Below are 11,065 nucleotides of genomic sequence, written 5' to 3' on the forward strand. Positions count from 1 at the left end.
TGGCTGGAACCTCGTTCGTGGCACGAAAGGGGTGAAAGCTGGCTGGTCAAGAGGTGTTGTAGAAAGGCCCATGAATCTGCCGTAGCATGAGAAACCCTTGAACCGTTCCAGGGTCGAGTCTTTCTTCTCACCAAACAAGACTGGAACCATCAAAGGGCATGTTCATAAAATTAGCCTGGACTTTGCCTGAGAAGCCAGACGTTCTAAGCCAGGTGTGACGTTGCAAGGCTGCCGTCAATGAAATCGCTCTGCCCAGCGAATCAGCTGTGTCAAGTCCACACCTGATGGCAAATTTCACTGCATCTCTCCTGTCCTTACCTCCTGCCTGGGAGAGGACAGCACAGGCCTCCTCCAGGATTTGTGGCAGCACTTGCACAACAGTCTCTCAAAGGGAATGGGAGAAACGGCCCAATAAGCATGCAGTATTCACTGAGCGCAATGCCAGGCTGGAGGAAGAAAACATCTTCAAAAGTGATTCCAACCTCCTGGATTCCTTATCCAAAGGGGGCGGAAGGGAGCATGCCCTGGGAGGTAGAAGCCTTCACCACCAAGCTTTCAGGGGTGGGGAGTTGGCTGAGGAACTTTGGGTCGTCCAGGGTCGGGCGATGGCAGCGTACAATTGTCAGTTTCACAGGGGCCCCTGTGCTAGGCTTGGACCACATGCCTAGTAGGACATCAGTAAGTGCCTCAATAAAGGGCAGTAGGGTTTCAGAGGTGGAAGCCCCAGGCTAAAGCACTTCGGCCAGGAGATTAGTCCTGATCTGAACAGAGGGCAACTCCAGTCAAAGGACCTCAGCTGCCCTCTTTACCACCATGGCATAAAAATCCCCCACTCCATAGCCACAGTTGGTGGAGAAAGCATGCCAGCATCTGGGGATGCGTCCAGCCCACTGGCCTTCCCAAGTTCCTCATAAATATCCATCTGCTCTGTAGACAAACCCTGGTGTTCTAAAGGGTCCATAGACCCCTTCCGTGCCTGAAATGTCATGAAAATGCTCAGGCGACAACACAGAACCCCTGAGCTCTACTGGCTGTGTCGTCGGGGTTAAGGATGAGGCTGAAGCCGTAGGTAGGCACCAGATGCTCCGAAGGCACCGACTTCAGGTCCGACACAGGGGGAAGGTCGCGTTGGCATGACCGGCACGTCCCAGAATCGGGTCCCTGTGGCCCAACCAGCGCTGTGGCCGGAGCAGACGTCAAATCAGACCCCTTCGACCCTGCGGTGCCCGAAGGCTTACCAGCGGGGTCCGCTTGCTCAAATACACGGTGCATGGCCTTGTAGAACTCTTTAATTTGAGCGGTGGTCGCTCTGGCTCCCAGAAAGGGAGGAAGGTGCGAAGTCGATCCTGGCTCTGGCTCGGCAGAACAATGCCTAGAGCGTCAGGATACTTACCTCTATAGTCGACGGATGGCAGCCAAGGTGAAGATGAAGTCAGCTTAGACAACTTCTTCTTGTGACTATTCCCAGAGTGTCTCGAGGACCTCGAGTGGGAGAGGATTTGGGGCTCTGGGAGCAGTCCCACAAACTAGTCTTCTTCGATCGGAACCGGATCTCCGTGGAATCTCGTGGAATGGTGTCGACTGCCGGGCGGCAAGGAGATTCACAGCCCGCTCCCGCAAGGTCTTTGGAGCCATGGCCCGACACTCCGAGCACGACTTCAAATCGTGGTCGCGCTCGAGACACCAAAGGCAGACAAGGTGGGGATCGATAACCAACATGGCGCGGTGACAGGCGCCACACAGTTTAAAACTTGTCTTCTTCGAAGACATCCTTCGACACACGATGGAAAAAGTCTTGAAGCCGACAAAAAGTCAAACAAACCTGCTAAAAAGCATCAGAGGGGTAGCTCTTTCCGGATTAGCACTTAACTGTCGCGGAAAGAAAAGAACAGACGTTCACAAGCCTGTGTGGCGCTTATATAGGTGACCGTGACGTCATAACCGACGCAAATGACACTGACGCCAAGTGAAGGCGAATGGAGCCACTCGACTGTGCACGCAAGGGGTACTGCTCGAGTAAAAGCTTTCGGATCCAGCCGGATGCTTGGGAAATTCTAAGATAAGGAATCTGCAGCTAGAAGTCTTTATCAGATTAATTTGTTTGGTGATTTGGGAACCCATCTAATTTCCGCTCGTGTTTTATACATTTTTCAGTCGTAGAAGGACCTTCTAAGGCTGTCTAATATTGGACAGGTTGAGGCCTATCTCAGCTGTTTGTATTTGTCCTCTGAGGGCTGTGACTAATCACATTGATTTTGGAGGAGGTGTTGCTCTCCAAGTTGCTTCGGCTAATTGGAGCTCCTGTTCTAATCAGACTCTACAAAGTCATCTCACCCTCCGGACATTTGAAATAAGGCCTATACTGGCACTCACAGGACCACCTAAAAGGCATCCCAGAGGGTTGGACCTGAGACTTCACTATTTTTCTCCTCCAAAAATATTTAATGTGTGTGCGGAGTTCCTCCTATAGGATCGTGTCTTGCAAGAGCATGGGCCGAGAATCCAAAGGTCAGGTCTATACGATCCACCACTTCCAACTAAGCTGTAGTATAACCAGGGCATGGTCCGACACACTAATCTGACCCATGTCAGAGCCATCTACCAATGGCATTAGGGCATTATTAATAAAGATGCTGTCAATACTTGAGTAAGTTCTATGACCATGCAAAAAGAATATACAGGTCATGTGCGAGGTGTTCCTGCCAGATGTCACAGAGGCGAGCTCTTTAAATACATTTCTCTGTTTATTTTTAGACATTGCTCCAGTATGCATCGTCCCTGGGCCCATCCTGTACAAAGCGAGATCCAATACTGTATTGAAATCACCTATCACAATGAGGTCACCCTCTGCAAAAACAATAGCTCATATCTGACAGTTTGCTCAGGAAGACATCCGGACTTGAATTGGTAGCATAACCAGTGACTATAGATATTATTTTTCCCTCAGCTGCTCACTTAACCATTAAGATCCTGCCCTCTTTGTCTTTTTTATTCTCCGTGAGTGCTTCTTGTTATATAATTGCATTTCTTCTCTTTAAATGTGTTCCTTGAACTGCTAAAATATCCACCTTCTCATCTGTCACAAAATTCCAAATTTGAGTTCTCTTATTAGGGGAACTAAGTCCCCTTACATACAAAGAGAGGATGCAAACTATAACACATAGCAAAATAGATGATTAAACCAAGATGATCTGAGGTCAGGGCTACTGGCTCCGTGGGTGGAGAAGGTGATATTCACGGACAAGGAATAGGAGAATGTGTGCATGAATTATGTGGAGTGGAAACAGGCATATCCCCTTAACAGGCCCCAACTGGGGCAAAACAATCTGATAAGCGTGACGTATAAGAAATGAACAGCACAACAAAATACATCCCTGTGTAGTGTCACAATGCAGTGGCCAGTTCACTACTAAGAAATATCTCCAAGGACTAACCAATGGTCACCCGCACAAAGTGAAGATGAGGGGATCCAGAATTCCAAACTCCTCCTTGGGAAGATTCACAGATGTGCCTTCTAAAAGCAATCTCAAAAGGATAAGGCCTGAGGTATTGCACTTTGACTTGCCTGAGTTTGCCTGTGATTAGGTGAAACGGTTGCTGGCGCATTAACATTGTGGGGGCTATATCCTGATACATTGTACATTCTAAGTCAGTGACTTTAATCATATCTTGTTTTCGTGCAGCCGCTAGTGCAGCCAACTTTACTTCAATGGCATGAAATTTCACAAGTATATCTCTGGACCCATTGGAGTCACCAGGAGACCTCTGACCAACTCTATTTACTCTATCAGTTTTAAACTGTTGTTGATCGCCAGGGAGTTGAGATTCAAAAATGTTTTTTCATAAGCTGGCATAGGTCTTAACCCTCTGATTCTTCTCTCAGACCGTGGAGGAAGATATTCTCCATTCAGGTGAGATTTTCCAAATCCTCCATATTTAATAATGCCATGTGAGTCTATTTTTATGTTGTGTATCTGATGCTGCACATCAATGGGGTTCTCCTCGAGGGGTTGATCCTTATTTTCAATCTCAGCCACTTGGGTAACAGCTGAGTCGGTATCTTGCTATAGAGTCTCAATCTTCTCACTTAGATGGGTACGCAGTATATATAATTTTTTAGCCAGATCCACTTTGATCTCCTCGTAGTTCAGTTTTTAAGAATTGTATGGTGTCAATGCGTACCGACTTTGTGAGTGCCATGGTTGACCCAGAGCACTGTTGTGACTCGCCAGGTGTTTCCAAAGGTGTTGCATTTGAGACAACACTTCAGACAGATGTTTAACCTTAGTTTGGCAGGCCTTCTTTGGAAGCAATTGGTAGCGACAGCAGTGGTTGGGGGAAATGTTATGTTGGTAGTAAACAGTATTCCGGTGTGGATCTACTATCTGGCACAGACGGCAGGCTGATTACAAGAAAAAGGGAGAATATCGTTATTATTATAGGGTGCTTAGTGGATGTACTGATTTTGCCGGCACTCTGAGAACTTTATATAGTGTTAAATCTGAATGCTGATATTGCAGCATTTTCTTGGAGGCCATAGCTTGCCCAGTTTGGCCCCCAGGGGAACCCGTAAAACCAGAGTACTGGGTTAAGCCAACGACCTCTCGTGAGTCCTGGACAAATGTTGCTCTTACTCTTGGGACAACGGCCCCTTAACAAAAAATGAAATACAGTCATTCTGGATACAAAAATCAGTTCCATAAACAGAATCAATGATCAAAGTTTTCAATTTTATTACTACAATACGTACAAAAATTTGAATTACCCCAGCCAGAATAATTTGAAAAACCAAAGATAAAGAGAGCAAAAAACCAATGAACTGAAAAAAACAATGAGCAAAAAAACAATAATGCACAGAAAAGCAGGTGGTAAAAAGTGACAACAAAAAACATATAGACATATACAGTCAAGCAAACAGTGACTAACATTAATATAACACCTTTAGGTCACTTCCTATTAAAAGCAAAACGCTACTGCACCCAGAATAAAAATACTACAAAGCTTAGAGTAACGGGTCAGAGTGTATGTCGACGATCAATATATCAATTGATTTTTTTTTTTTTAAACATATTTTTATTGCCATTTTCATATTTCACACATCGTACATCATACAAAGTTATCGAATAGTGAGGTTAGACTGTATATTCCATGGTGGTACATAATATCTGTATATACTGGTGATACATCAAGTGGGAGCATAAACAACTTACAGATATATCGTGATGAGTGTACCCTGTTGTCTCAGGTTCCAGACATGGCAAAGGAACTGGGGTGTAACGGGGCATAACCTAGGGAATGGGCATGGAAGAACCTCTCCAGAATCTCTAGCGAGGGTATGGAACGTCGTATGGGTAAGGCACCACTGTGACTCACGGTTGCCTATCAGATTCGATTCGATCTGAAGCCACGATAGCACCCCTGATGCTGGTGTTCGTGTGGAGTTCATGCGGTCGTTATTTCGAGAGATTGGTTGGGTGGGGTCTGTGACTGCGTGTGCAGGGCTGACAATGTGGGCGGGCCGTCTGTTGGATCTGCTCCCGGGGTTAGCTGCTTGAACTGATATAATAGCATGGCCCATTCCATAGATATTGGGTGTTTGCGGACCCCTCTCACCTCCTCCTCCCGTAATGTCTCCTCCTCAGCCGCCGCCCATTTGTGTGTTGCTCCCACCCAAGCCGCCAGCGGTGGACCGGTGGGGGAGCGCCAGTGCATGGCGATGCTGCGTTTGGCTAAGAGCACCGCAAGGGAGAGAAAACGGGTCCGCACCTTGTGCTGCTTACTTGCGCGAAAGACGCCTATGGCGCAGGCCTCCCACGTGTTCATGCAGGCCAGCCCTGTGAGAGTACCCAAAGCAGTATGAATATGGTGCCAGAAAGTTTTAATGACGGAACAGATCCAAAACATATGCTGGAAATCCGCATTCCGTTCGTGGCATCTGGGACATAGGAACTGAGTGTCGGGGTAGAATCGTTGGAGGCGTGCAGGCGTTAAATAGGCCCTGTGCAGAATGTAATATTGGATATTCTTAAAGCGTGCGTTTCTTGAGACCTTCTTAGGGTACTCCAAAGCCCTCTCCCACTCCCCATCATGTAGTGCGCGCCCGATTTCAGCCTCCCAGGTAGCCCTCAGGGTCTCCAGTGGTTTATTAGTCAATTCCCGAATGGCTTTATAAAGCCATGTCGTTAAATGTTGCCCTGCTCCCATATGTAGGATCGTGTGAAGAACTGGATGTGTGCGTGGTTCCCCTTTGATTAGGTCCTGATATGGTCGGTAGCTATCTAGGAGTTGGCGGTGAAGCAGGAATTGTCCCGGGGGAAGATCGTATTCTGCCACAAGACTGTGGAACGGTCTTAGTTGCCCGTCCTCAAAAAGGGACTCCACTTCCGTTATACCACACGATGTCCACGTGCGGACCGCGTTTGTTGTGTAGTAGTGTTCCTGTTTGGGCCATCCCGCCAGGGTGAGTAGAGGGGAGTACAACGGGGTCCCCGGGGACATGCGGTGTATCCTCAGCATGCACCTACGTGCCACTGACACTTGCAGAGGGTATGTGCGTTTTGGTTTGGTGCCAGGGAGGAGTAGGCGACGGATCTCCGGGACCGATATCTGTCTTGCGATGGTGTGAGTTTCCGCAGTATACCTGTCTGCCGTCCAGTGCGACAGCCACTGCAGCTGTGCTGCTAGGAAGTAGGCCTCGAATGAGGGGGCTCCCAGGCCACCCTGTGAGGTGGGCAACTGCAATTTTTTCAGGGCTATTCTGTGTCTGGCGGACCCCCAGATGAGTGAGCTGAGGAGGGAGTCTAGGTCCCGAAAAAAGGCTCTGGGCGGAATTACTGGCAAATTGGTAAAGAAATACAATGATCTTGGGACCATGATCATTTTGGCCAATGCCACTCTCCCTATTGGAGCCAACGGCAGGCTCCTCCAGAATCCAACCGTAGCCCTAATACTCGCCAATGCCCTAATATGGTTACCCTCGAACATATCTGTGGAGGAGTGGTATAGGCGGACCCCGAGGTATCGAGGGGCCTCCGCACTCCAGGGCACCCGCTGAGCGCCCATGCGAACCTCCTGTGGGATGAGGCCCGGATGCAGTGGGTATATCGTGGACTTATCCCAGTTCACCCGCAGTCCCGAGGCCGCTGTAAATTCCGTCAAAGTCTCCCAAAGGGGAGTCAGGTCGTCCGCAATGTCCCGCACATAAATCAACAGGTCGTCCGCGTATAAGGAAACACTATGCACTGTGCCTGCCACCGGGATACCCCAACTCTCCCCCTCCCGCCGAAGTCGTATGGCGAGGGGCTCAACCGCCAGAGCAAAAAGTAGAGGGGACAGCGGGCAGCCCTGTCGCGTGCCCCTCTGAACCGCAAACTCCGTCGATATATACCGGCCCAGGCGTATCCGTGATGTCAGCCCGGTGTACAGTAGGCGTGTGTACGCTAAGAGGGTAGACCCGATGCCCGCTCTCTGTAGCACTGAAAACAGAAACTGCCACGTGAGGGAATCAAAGGCCTTCTCAAGATCCAGGATGAGACAGGCCGCTCGAGGGTATATCCCCTTCACCTGATCCTGAATGTGAAAAACCCGACGTATGTTCTGAGATGTGCGTCTGCCGGGTATAAATCCGCACTGATCTGGGTGGACCAAGGAGCGTATGATTTGTACGTATCTGTCCGCAAGAGTTTTCCCGAGGAGTTTGCAATCAGCGGACAACAGTGATATGGGGCGATAGGAGGCCATTTGTTGCGGGTCCCTATGGGGTTTCAAGAACGTCACGATTACGGATTCTCGCATGGATTTCGGTAGTTCCCCCTTCTTCAGTGCCGCCGCGAACATCTCTACCAATCGAGGAACCAAGTGCACAGAGAATGTCGTGTAATATTCTAAGGGAAACCCGTCTAGCCCCGGAGCTTTATTTCGGGCTAGGGCCCGCAGGGCCCGTGTCACATCTGCCGCGGTGATTACGGCGTCTAGGGCCTCCCTCTCTGGCTTTGTAATGATTGGGATAGGTAGGGGATCGAGAAATCGATCCACTACAGCTTGTGGGGTAGAGGCAGGGTCGCTATATATCGCCGCATAGTAGTCGCGAAAGGCCCCGAGAATCCCTGCCTGGGAACGCACCAATAGCCCCTCAGGGTTCACTATCTCGGTAATGGGCTTGATGTCTGTGTCCTGCTTGGCCAGCCATGCTAAGAGAGTGCCCGTTTTGTCCCTCTCTTTATGCATCCGTGTAGCGTACGACCGGAAGTTGTATCGTCGCAAATCCGCGGAGGCAGCATGATAGGCAGTTTTTGCTTCGGCTATACGCCGCGTCTCACCCTCGGACGTGGAATCCCGTTTGGTGAGAGCAGCCAAGTGTTGCTCAGCCGTGGTAAGAGCCTGCTCCAGTACGCGCCTAGCTCCTGTTATTTGCTTCAAGCACTCTCCCCGAGCCACCACCTTAAATGCATCCCATTCCACCAATGTGGATGATGCTGTGCCCGAGTTGCGGAGGAAATAGTCTTGGATGCTACTCTCCTGTTCGTGCCGGAAGACCTGGTCCGATAGACAGTCCCGCGGCAAGCGCCAGGTGGGAACCGGCGGGTGTGGGGGCTGCCAGTGTAACTGGAGGATGTGTGCATCGTGATCGGAGATGACCCTGCCCAAGTAGTCTGTGTGGGCAATCTTGGGTAATATTGTCGTCGAGCATAAAAATCGATCAAGACGGACGCGCAAATTGTGTGGGATGGAGTGGAAGGAGTACAAACGGATCGAAGGGTGACGCATGCGCCAAGCATCGGTGAGCGACCAGTGTGTAATCCAAGCCCGGATCAATATATCAATTGATATATTACATGATTGTTTTTTGGTCCTTTGCTTCTACTACTGAAAAGATAAATTTTCGCAGTACACATCTCTGTAAGTGCATGGCCCTAATATCCATATCTTAAAAATAATTTCTCCATTCTCCTAATTACCATTACCATCCCTTCCTTTTCTCTCCTTGCTTATTTAAGGTGCTTTATCTTCATATGATACTCATGAACAGTGTTGAAAAAGCCTGTTTGCTTAATTACAGATTGCTGAAAAATCAAATGCTTCATGCAATATATCAATTGAAACCATGGCAGGCACCTGATCCTCAGTCCTGATGACCCCATATTTTTACCGGATCGAAACGTCATCGAAATACACTCTGACCCATTACACTATGCTTTGTAGAATTTTGGTTTTGGGTGAAGTAGTGTTTTGCTTTTAATGAGAAGTGCCCTAAAGTTGTTATATTAATGTTGGTCACTATTTGCTTGACTGTAAAGGTCTGTTTTTTGTTGGTAGTTTAACACTTGGTTTTCTGTGCATTATTGATTTTTTTGCTCATGGTTTGATTCAGATTATTGTTTTTGTGCTCTCTTGCTCTTTGGTTGTTGAAATTATTCTGGCTGGGGTCATTCAAATTTTTGTTCGAATTGTAGTGATGAAATTCAACATTTTGATCATTGAATTGGTTTATGGAACTGATTTTTGTATCTAGAATCACTATATTTAATTTTTTGTTAAGGGGCCATTGTCTCTAGAATTACTCAAGTACCCTTGGTCCCTCACGATCTTTGGGTTTCCCTTGTGTACATATACCTGCTCTTACTCTTGGGGCATTGGAACACTCCATCTAGCGCATCTCTCGAAGCATCACCGCCATGTTCAAAATGTCCTGCAAGGAAGCCCAGAGTAATGGGCTGCTTTTCATTGTCTTTGCAAGTCTCAATGGGCTGCCTGTGGGGCCAAGGGGAGGGAAGAACTCATGCAGCAACCACAACATGGAACCAGGCCGGTGGGGAGAGGAGCGGTATCCCTCCTCCAGGTTAATATCTAGCAGTAGTGCCTGTGTCCCAGTTAGCTTCGAATGGGACCACTCTTCATGTGGCGATTGCACTCTCTATGCAAGGCACGCTATCTACCAGTGAGACCCGCTGGATCGTGTTGCTCCCCTCTAGTCGGCCACGGGTGCCATCTTCTCACTGCATGGGAGCTACCAGCTCAGTGGTCTGTTGTTTCATGAAGGCACAGCTTGCACTAGATACCGACTGTAAACACCATTACCACATTTTTAACGAGAAAAGGTAAGATACTAGACAGGACCTCAGCAGTGTGTGGCCATCTTGGTCCAAGTCCTGGACACACCCTCGTGCCTACCCTCCTCAAATCCACTTTAACAAAATAGTCAGAATGTTGAGTTTTCATACATAAGGTGAACTTAAGTGACGCAAAAGAGAACACTGCAAAGGTGAACATCCATGTATTTTTCTCAGTTGCATCCAATACCCATTTAATGCTTGTGTTAAGATAGGGGCTTACTTTCCTACACACAGTTTTGCGTACCATTTTAATATGGGAGTCAGGGAGATGCTGTCTCCTATCTCCTCCCACTGATTTCTGTCATAACAGGCTAATAGTGCCCCTGAATTTATAATGCGTCATTGCGTTGCTGCCCCAAGAGTCATGAGTTTGCCTGCAGCATCTGTTTTGACCTGTCCCCTACTTGAATGCTCCTTTTTTGGCTGAATACACCACAAGTGAATCGAGGTGGGCACATTGCACCATATATGAACAACGGATCCTATCGAAAGAGTTTGAATTTTTCTGTGTAACTATACCTATTTTTACGAAATCCTACAGCTTGACCACTGGCAAATACGGATTAGATTTCTCGATTTGTGTGTGAATCTTGATAAGGAAGTCATCTTCTATTTGTACTGCGACATTCTGTTGCTGTGCATCCCTCACTATTAATGCATGATAGACCTGTGTAAGGACGCCACCCACATTAATATAGAGATTCAAAGTGAAGGGGGGAGCTCTCAATACATTGCCAACTGCCTCTCCAAATAATGGATGGGGTAAAATTGGTTCTGCCTTTAAGGAGACAAAACTTGAGTCCTACATTCAGGCTCTAGAGACCAATAGGTCTTCCTGCTCCGGCAGACTCTTACCTTGCTTTCCTGCACCTCCCGGACTTATTCAAACTCGATCACAAACCTTCAGGTTCTTCTTATTTCATCTATTACCACGCAAGTCAAACCATAAATGT

Source organism: Triturus cristatus, chromosome 3_1 (genome assembly GCF_964204655.1).
Source record: "Triturus cristatus chromosome 3_1, aTriCri1.1, whole genome shotgun sequence".
Lineage (NCBI taxonomy): Eukaryota > Metazoa > Chordata > Amphibia > Caudata > Salamandridae > Triturus > Triturus cristatus.